A 9,760-nucleotide genomic window follows, 5' to 3' on the forward strand; every position below is an offset into this window, starting at 1 on the left:
TGGTTAACAGCCTTCTTTCCCGGTTGATTGACTGTAATCGTTTTTGAATATGAACTTGTGTTGTTAACCTCGTTTTCCTTCTTCTTCGAAGCTGACCTTCTGCTACCTTTCCCAGCATCTATTTTCCCACTTCTGATGGCATTTTCTATCATTTCCCCGTTCATAATTATGTCAGAAAAGCTTTTGGAAGCACTCCCTAGCAGATGCGTAATAAATGGGGCCTTCAATGTATTAACGAAAAGCATCGTCATCTCTCTTTCTAGAAGAGATGGCTGAACTTGGACAGCAACCTTCCTCCATCTCTGTGCGTACTGCCTGAAACTTTCACCAGGCTTCTTCTCCATGTTCTGCAGAGTAATTCTATCAGGTACCTTGTCACCACATGGTTTGTCTTGTTTTAAGAATGCTGTGCTAGATCTCTCCATGAATTAACACAGAGTGCGGCTCGATTGATTGTACCATTTGGATCGACCCTGCGAGGCTATCTGGAAGCAATGTATCGAAGAATCGGTCATTATTAACATATCCGATCATCCTCCTGCAAAACATTGTAATATGGGCTTCGGGGCTACTAGTCCCGTTGTACTTCTCGAACTCTGGCATTTTGAACTTGTGAGGAAGTACTAAACCTGGAACCAAGCTCAATTCTCTAGCATCAATTCCATGGTAGCTCTCAAGTACCTTCCATCACTCTAAGTTTTTCCTCCACCATTTATACTTTTTCTCATTTGTTTGACAATTCACCATTCATTTTCTCGATTGTCTCGTCGAAGTCAGGGATAACAAGATTAGCAAGATTGTCTCCAGGGTTGGAGAGTAATCTAGCTTGAAAGTTTATTGGTGTTTCAGTACCGTCTTGAGGCTTGATAGTGATGGAGGATTTGCGCGGATATATCCCTACTTGTTGAGAGGTAAGTCCTGAGGAATAAACAGGTCCCTCGTTGTCTCCTTCTTCAATGTTGAGCACCGAGCCCTTCCCTTTGTCAACTCCTCCAGTCAATAACTGAGTCAACTTAGCCATCATACTCCCCTGAGATTCCATTATTTTATCCATCATCTTTTGTTGAATCTTCTCAAGTTGCTCATTCATTTGCTCCTACATTTCCTTCTGGAACTGTTCTAGCCTTTGGTCCATGTCTCTAGTTTTCGATCGAGCATCGTACTGGTGCTGGGTAGGTTGGTTGGTTTCCAGATTAACTGAGGAATGATGTAAATTAATTAGAATCTTTTAACGTTTTTTAAATGCATATGAAGTGATGCAATGCATGAATGCAAAAAAGACGCCAATTTTAATTTAATTCCATATAAGAAAACCTCACTAGAAAGCAAATTTCTTTACATAAAGCGAATTACAAATAAGACTTTGCCCTAATACCCAGAACTCTAATCTTTCTAAGTAACAAAGCTAATTCTTGCCCCCGATCCGATTTAATTCGTACTTCACACTCAGCGTGTCAGCTTGTACTGCTAAAGTTTGTATATGGTCAGCTACTTCTCGAATCTGGACCACAGCTTCCTCGATAAGATGATCTCTACTTCTAACTTGACTCTGAAAGTGGTGAAGCTGTTCATTATTACGACTTTCGTTTGCTTTCAAGTGCTTGATCTGAATCTCACAATTTTGCAGAACCGTTTCTAGCTCTTCGATTCTTTTCTTCATTTCGTCAATCTTGCTCAAGCTTGCTTTCAACTCTATCGTAGAGTTTCGACTTCGATACTGACGAAGAGATCTTTCCAACACAATCACCCTATCCTTTAACTCGCCCTTTTCTTTCTGGCTTTCTGACAAACTCTTTTCTAAAGCCTCATTTCGCCTTTGCATCTCTTGAAACCTTTGTTCCCATCTATCGGCCTTGCCCTTTTCTTCTTGGATTTCTGCTCGCCACTGTTCTGGCATCTTTCCCAGCCCAGCAGTTTTTATTGACAAACGCAACTTTTTATAATCCGTTCCTCATCAGCCTTGTTTTTCTCTTTCTTCAACTTCTCATTTTCAAGCTTCAGAACATCTATGTCCAATCTCAAGTTAGTTTTTTCCGCCTCCATTTGCTCTATCCTTTTCTCCAAATCCGCGTTCTTTCTCTCAAAAACTTATCTTACAATTTCCAATTCCGAAGGGATGGCTCGCAAATGCTCTTCTATTGACTGGTTGTCCCCATGATTTATCTTGGGTGTGTTATCATTAATCCTCCTAGCCCACCATCCATAATACTCAGGAGTTGTCATTGGCCCCATAGCTAACCTCTTCATTCGACGAGTCTGTTTCCACGTATTGGACATTTCTTGAATCTTCTTTCTATAACCATCATCTTTGTATGAAAATTCACAATTAGCTATCCCTTGGGTCGCATGTATAAACTGCATTGACCTATATTGCCTTAGCACCAATAATGGGGCATATCCGACAGCTCCCCAAACACCTAATAAAGATACCCAATCGAAATTACCACACCTATATAGGATCTCATCTGGAAGTAACCAATGAGCTCTCCACTCAACATCTTCCTCTTGAAGATTTTGAAGAATTGCCATCCATTTTTCCTCCGAAATGTCATTCCTCCTCGGCGTAGCAACTATCTCTTTTAGTGGTGAATAATTTTCAGAGAAGATCCGATACGAAACTTTATCCACCTTCCAAAAGTAACTGTGAAACCATACGAGTAGAAGCTGCGCACATCTGATAAATCTACCCTCACCCATCTTTCGGCATGCACTCAATGACCTGAAGGTTTCTGCCAAAATTGCCGGAATTGGTGTAATCTTCTTATCAAGCCGATCAAATAAATCGGTGACTGCTTCGTCCACATGCCCTAAGGCTTTAGGGAAGACAACCAAGCCGTATATACTTAAAGCAAAGATATCTAACCTCTTTCTTACGTCTGGGTGGGTGAGAATTGCATCCTTCAAGCTCCTCCAGGGAATGCACTTGCTGTCCCCCTTTTGCTTAACTCGTGCAGCGACCCACTGCTCGCTCATCCTTGTTATACCTATCAGCTTCTTTGAAAAGGTTGGCACATTTACCGCTCTCGAGTAGACTCTATCCACTTGAAACTTTGAACATCGGATTAAAGCCACATACTCCTCTATCGTAGGTACCAAATCGACATTCCCAAATGTGAAGCAACTGTAAGCAGGATTCCAGAACTGAGCGAGGGCTCGAAACAAATGTTTGTCTACCTTCACATCAAGTAAATAAGGCAAGTTCCCATAATTGTCGTAAAATAACTGCCTAACCTCATTATTCCATTGATCCCAAATTTCTTTTAACTCTTGCAAATTGTTTTGAGTTACACTGATGCGAGTAAAATCCCATAATTCCGATACATACCCATCAGCCAAGCTATCACCCTTTTCTTGCTGTGTTGTTTTAGACCAAGTTCGGACAGCCGCATTTCCTCCACTTTATCAAGAAACCCTTTTTCCATGTTAAGCTTTCTATCTAGCAACCGAATCCGAACTGACGCCTTTTATGATGAAATGAAATAACATGTCATGCAAACAAAATAAAGCACAAGAGTCAGTATCCAATACAAGCATATAATCAAGGAAGAGTAAAACATCTATTAGGACATCTATTAGGGTTTAGTGTAGTTCTACCTAAGACAAGCTTCTAAGGCTCGTTATATGCGGTTTGGCCCTAAAGTAAAGGTACCCGAACCAGCAGATTCCTTGATCCTCACCCATTATAGGCTCATATAGATCAAATTCAGTTCAGGGGGACACATTTTCCCTATGACTATACGGAGACGAAAATCTCACGAAGGCATAAGTACCAATGTATCCCGAAAGCGATCCACTATCCTATACGGAGGTGAAAACCTCACGAAGGCATAGCTTCTCACTCCCACTTAAAAGGGGAAAATTGTTCAACTCATGAAATGTCGAATGCAAACAATATTTAAACAAGAAGATAATGAATGCAAAAGGATGTCATGAGTTTTTTAAAAAATATTTTCTCGACCATAAGACAAAAAATAATCAACTTTGTGGCTCGACTCTCTTTTTTTAAAATGTTCCCAGTGGAGTCGCCAAGCTGTCGAAACCATTTTTTGAAAAATAAAACTTAGGTTGTCGACTTTAAAAAATGAAAATTGGGAGTCGCCACCAATCTTTTATTGAGGTGTGATTGGATCACCTAAAAAATGGCTTTGGTCTACGAGTTTTTTAAAAAAACGGGTCCGGGAGTCAGTTACGTACAAGGAAGGATTAGCACCCTTGTAACGTCCAGAATTGGTACCTAATTAATTAATTAGTGTCTTAAGGTCAAAAAAAATATAATCTTTAAAAAAAACTTAAAACGTTGCGTATTAAGACCCTTCTCAATTTAGAGAAGCAAAAATGGCACACCCAATGCGTTAGGGCACAACATCCTAATTTCCTCCAAAATGAATTAGGTCAGAATACTCATATTAAAAAAATTAAAAGAATATCCATTTATCCAAGATTTAAGAAATCGCGGCCCAATATGTTAGGGCACAATTCCTTTAAAATCCCAAACTCAGAATATTTCCTTTATTATTTTTAGGAAAAATCTTCATTTCGAGAAATCAATGCCTTACATCCAATACGTTAGGACACAACGAGTTGAATTCCCAATAATGAACTCTTATTTTTGATTAAAGAAGAATGCTCGAATGTTAGATTTAACGAAGAAAATCGAAACCCAATACGTTAGGGCTCAATTTTCTTGAAAATCCTAAATACAAGCATTATCCCTATTTTGAAAAAGTTTGATTTTAAAAATCGAGTAAAAAAAATGTAATGTTATGCTACATTAAATATATAATGCATTAATAAATACTACGATAGCATAGAAATAATGCAAATATATGAACAAATAAATAAAATAATGGCATGCAAAATATCAAATAAATGGGCAAGATAAAAAAATATGTAAACCTAAATTAATAGACAAATGATTGAAATAAACAAAAAATGTATACATGTACTCATAATGATATATAAGTTTAAAATAATTAAAATAATATCAAAATTAATTACATAAAACATGTGTCCATAAATATACGAAAATATTAGTTTTAAGGTATAAATACATACAAAAGAAACATATTTATATATATATATAATAATAATAATTTCATATAAAAAAATCGTAAATACTGATTTTAAGAAAAATATGGAAAAAGGACTAAATTGGGTCACAAGTAAAAAAACAGGGGTGAATCCGTAAATAAATAAAGTCTGGAAGACCAAATTGAACGCGCGAATCACATAGAGGGGCTGGAAGGGCAATTTTCCCTTCTCCTCTAAAACGGCACCGTTCAAAAGGATTAAATTGGAATTTAAAATAAATTAAAGGTCGAATTAAAAAAAATAAAAAACCTAATTGAAAATATATTAAAAGGCGGAGGGGCTAAAAGCGCAATTTGCCCCTCCGCATAAAAACATGCGGATCCTGGGTCCGGGTAAGGTCGACGCGCGGATCCTCCCCTCAAAACTGCGTCGTTTTCAATTGGCTATTTAAGCCAAAATTAAAACAAAAATTTCATTTCAAAAACATTTAAAAAAAAACCCAAATCCTCAAAAAAACACTCTTAGTCCCTCAGTCCTCCGGCCATCGGTCGGTCATCGGCCAGTCATCGGCCACCGCACCGGCCGCCGATCTTCGGTGCCAGCACCACCTTCTGCGGTGGCCGGAAAAGGGGAAAAATTCCCTATTAGCCTTCTCGACCCCTTTATGCCCGAATCTGGGCTTAAATCCTTCAAAAAGTAAGGGAAAAACCTCCAAAACCCCAGGAAACTCTTCGGTTTCCGATCGTCTTTCCTCGGAGACGATTCCCTCGGCTGTTCACGGTGATTTGGGGCTCCAAACACAGGTGGTTTCTCTCCTTTTCTATTTATTTTAATTGTATGTATATAAATGAAAAAAATACAACAATAAAAATGCAAATAATAACCTTTAATTCGTTTGTTTCTCTACTGGTATTGTGAAAAATAGGGCCTTTTTTATTTCTCCAAAAATCGATCCTTGTTACAATGTGTTTTTGGCTTTTTATAGCCGAAATAGTAAATCAAAGAAAGGAAAAAATCTGATTCACAAATACATGATTTTTCCTTCCATATACTGTTTGATTTCTTTCCTTGTTTTGCAGGTGAAGATCGGGGAAGATTCGGAGCTTGGCTTGGCTTGGTTGCGGCGCTGTTGCCTCCTGGAATCCCTAGGGTTTCATCCTCTGTCTTGGACCATTGTTTTTTTGGGCCTTCATTTTATTTCGGGCCATATGTAATCTGGCCATCGTTTGTAATCAGGCCATGTATTTTGAGTTTAGGCCGTATTGGCCCGCTGTAATTTGGACTCTATTATTTATTTATTTATTATTTTTTATTTGTTTGCTAAGAGCCTTTTAGACCCGGGCCAAAACCGGGTATTACACCCACTATATCATCTCTGTTAAAACTCGGGAATCTCACCGTGCGTGTGTTAAAGATATTGCTATTTAAGCCTTTCACCTCTTTCTTTTACCCAAATCAAAAAGAACTTTAGTCATTGATCGTATAGCCGCACACTCGTTGACCTGCTTCCAGCTTCAAGACGCAAGGTTAAAAGTTGAAAGGCCATTCATTGTTGCTAAAACACAAATTCACTTTGCTTGGTTGCTTCTTCACCCTTGATTACTACTCTGCAGGCCTTTACTTGGTTACTGGTATGCCGTAAATAAGAACGCGTAAAAACCTATGCTTTTCATGCTTCTTTGCAAATGATTACAGTTGTTGAACCGCAGTGTTCCTCTTCTATTATTGATCATTTGAGACTTTTGTGTTACTGGCATTTCATGGATTTGCATGCTACACCTCTCAATCTTAACCGCAAAACAATGAACAACCGAAATTACAACGTGGCTCAGTACTACTGAACTTGCGACAAGAAATAAGAAACATACAAATGGGTCAGTCCCTAAATTTTAGCCATCAAAGCTTGATTTCAAGAGCAGTAATGTCAGATGAATTTAAGTTTGGATTCCTATCTGATGGCTTATCAGTCTTTACAAACAAATGGTGGTAGGGGAGGTCCGGTGGGGGAGGGGGAGAGAGATGTGGTTGGGAGACTTTAAAATTGGGATCAAAATGAGAATATTTGTAAAATTTGAGGGTTAAAGTTTGAAATTATAACTAAATTGATATAATATGTAAAAGTTGAGGGCTAAATTTATTATTATACTATTTTTAATTGTCACGTCACCTTACCATTTGTGATTTTAACGGGAGTAATCAAAATGACCAAACTATTTAACGTGAGTACTTAAATTACAAACTTTTTATTTTAAGTGTATAAAATGAAAAGTTTTGATAGTTAAGTGATTATATGTTTAATTTACCCTTATTGTTTTAATCTAGGGCTGAGGAAATGGTTGTTCACCTTTAAATCTAAAATATGATGTAAAACTTAAGAAATGCAAATCATTTATTGTATCTTTTATTGGGCAAATGACCAAAAAAAGCCCTTTTTTTAAAAAAATTACCGAAATGGGCCAATTATTTAATTATTTACCGGAATGGTCCATTTTCCGCGAAATCGCATCCACGTCAACGCGATGTTAGGGTACGCGCCAGGAAATCACGTCCACGTCAGCCCGATTTGCTTACGTGGACACAAATTGCGCCCTCTAGGACGCGATTTGCTGACGTGGATGAACAATTTCTCATTTTTAGCTTGGAAAACTTTGAAAGGCCATAACTTTTGGCTCGGTTGTTCGATTGAGACGATTTTTTTATTTCGAATAAATTTTTGAGATCTACACACTGAAAAACAGCCAAAGGTGGTTTACCGCACTTTTCGTCGAAAAAGATCCCTTTTTGCCCCTAAATTTTGGTTTTTTCGGTTTAAAATTAATTTTTGAAACATTCAAATCTTTATTTTCCTTATTTATTTGAAGTAAACACTGGATTTTTTTTACAGAATTGTTGTATTATTTCTTCTAATTTGACACGTGTATGGAATAGGTCCGATAAATCGTTAGAACGTAAGTAATATAATTAAGATAATAACAGTATTTTTATAATATATCAATTAATTAGTTTAGCTTAGTTGGTTAAGATGCTTGCTCTTTTCCCTTAGTACCTTGGTTCGAATCTTGTTGGTAAAAATTTTAAATCTTTTTTGAATCAATAGCAACAAGTACAAAAAAGATTCAAATGGCACATCACATTCCTCAACAGTCAACTCTTTTAGCATAGAAAAGGAATTCTTATGAAATTTCTTTGTGCCATATCCTCTTTATGTTCCTCAAATGGCGATTGTGATTTTCTCCAAGTTAGGAAAAGCAACTCGCATAATGATAGAAAGTGCTAATTACAATTAGAAATAACTTATATAAAATGTTAGCTCATCGATGCTTAGGCAAAGGCATCGGTAACTCATATAATTAAGACAGTTAGAATCATTGGTCGTTTGAGAAGAACTTAAATGAATTTAATATAAAATTATATTCAGTTGACTTTTCTGTACGTAACTATTAACATATACACACACTACAAATAATGATTTGAATGTTTTAAAATTTAATTTTAAATCGAAAAAATCAAAATTTAGGGACAAAAGGGATCTTTTTCAATGAAAAGTGCGGCAAACAGCCTTCGGCAGTTTGTCAGCGCGTAGATCTCGAAAAGTTATTGAAATAAAAAAAAATTGTCTCCACCGAACAACCGAGCCAAAAGTTATGGCCTTTCAAAGTGTTCCAAGCTAAAAATGAGAAACTGTTCATCCACGTCAGCAAATCGCGTCCTAGAGGCGCGATTTGTATCCACGTAGCAAATCATACCGACGTGGACGCGATTTCTGGCGTACCACGACATCACGCTGACGTGGACGCAATTTCACAGAAAACGGACCATTTCGGTAAATAATTAAATAATTGGCCCATTTCGGTAATTTTTGAAAAAAAGGGCTTTTTTTGGTCATTTGCCCTATTTTATTGTCTTCTTAAATTATTATTCGTGAGAGGATTTAGGAGGATAATAATAATAATAATATGTTTTACGATATAATATGTTCTTAAGATATAGTACAATAATAAAAATATTTATCGCTGACTAAAATATTTTTCTAAAACATTCTATGTTTTTCAAAACTATGTTGGAGGAATATCTAACTTTTTACCAATAAGGTAAAAGGTTAAATAATAGCCGTGTTGTTTTTCTTTTTTTTGGAAATTATATTTATTATTGGTACATGCTGAAAATTAAAAAAATTGAGTAAGTAAACTATTTTTAATTTATTGATTTACGTTATTTTTAGGGAGAAAGAAAAGCGCGTTCACTTTGTTAAAAACTGTTTTTTTTGTTTTTTTTCTTACGGTTGGAAATTAGAAGTTTGTAAATTTATTTTTGTTCGTATTTGAGATAGACATTGTTATAGTTTTAAAGTATGTTTAAATTTACAGTAGTCCCATGGAGCTGGGTGACCTATAAATTTCATCTAGCATATGAGTATGGAGCCATCACTCGAGAAGTCAGATCGCGTTGCAACTCAAGGTCCCAGTTAACAATGATTATACGATCTTGGGTTAAAGTGTAACTAGGGCTTCAAGTTTACAAAGCTTATGCTATCAATGGATGAAGCATAAATGGGCCCCTAGTTAACAGTGGTTATGCGGGCACAACGAGTTTTTCTTCGTCAGAGGAGGATGCTTTATAAAACCCAAACAGAAGTACAAGAAAGAAAAATCGGTGGTGTTTTAGTATAATCGAGTAATTCGTTTTATTCATTTCCACCAAAGGCGGTGACCCTGTTACTTAACCTGTG

The sequence above is a fragment of the Gossypium raimondii genome, chromosome 13 (assembly GCF_025698545.1).
Source record: "Gossypium raimondii isolate GPD5lz chromosome 13, ASM2569854v1, whole genome shotgun sequence".
Classification (NCBI taxonomy): Eukaryota; Viridiplantae; Streptophyta; class Magnoliopsida; order Malvales; family Malvaceae; genus Gossypium; species Gossypium raimondii.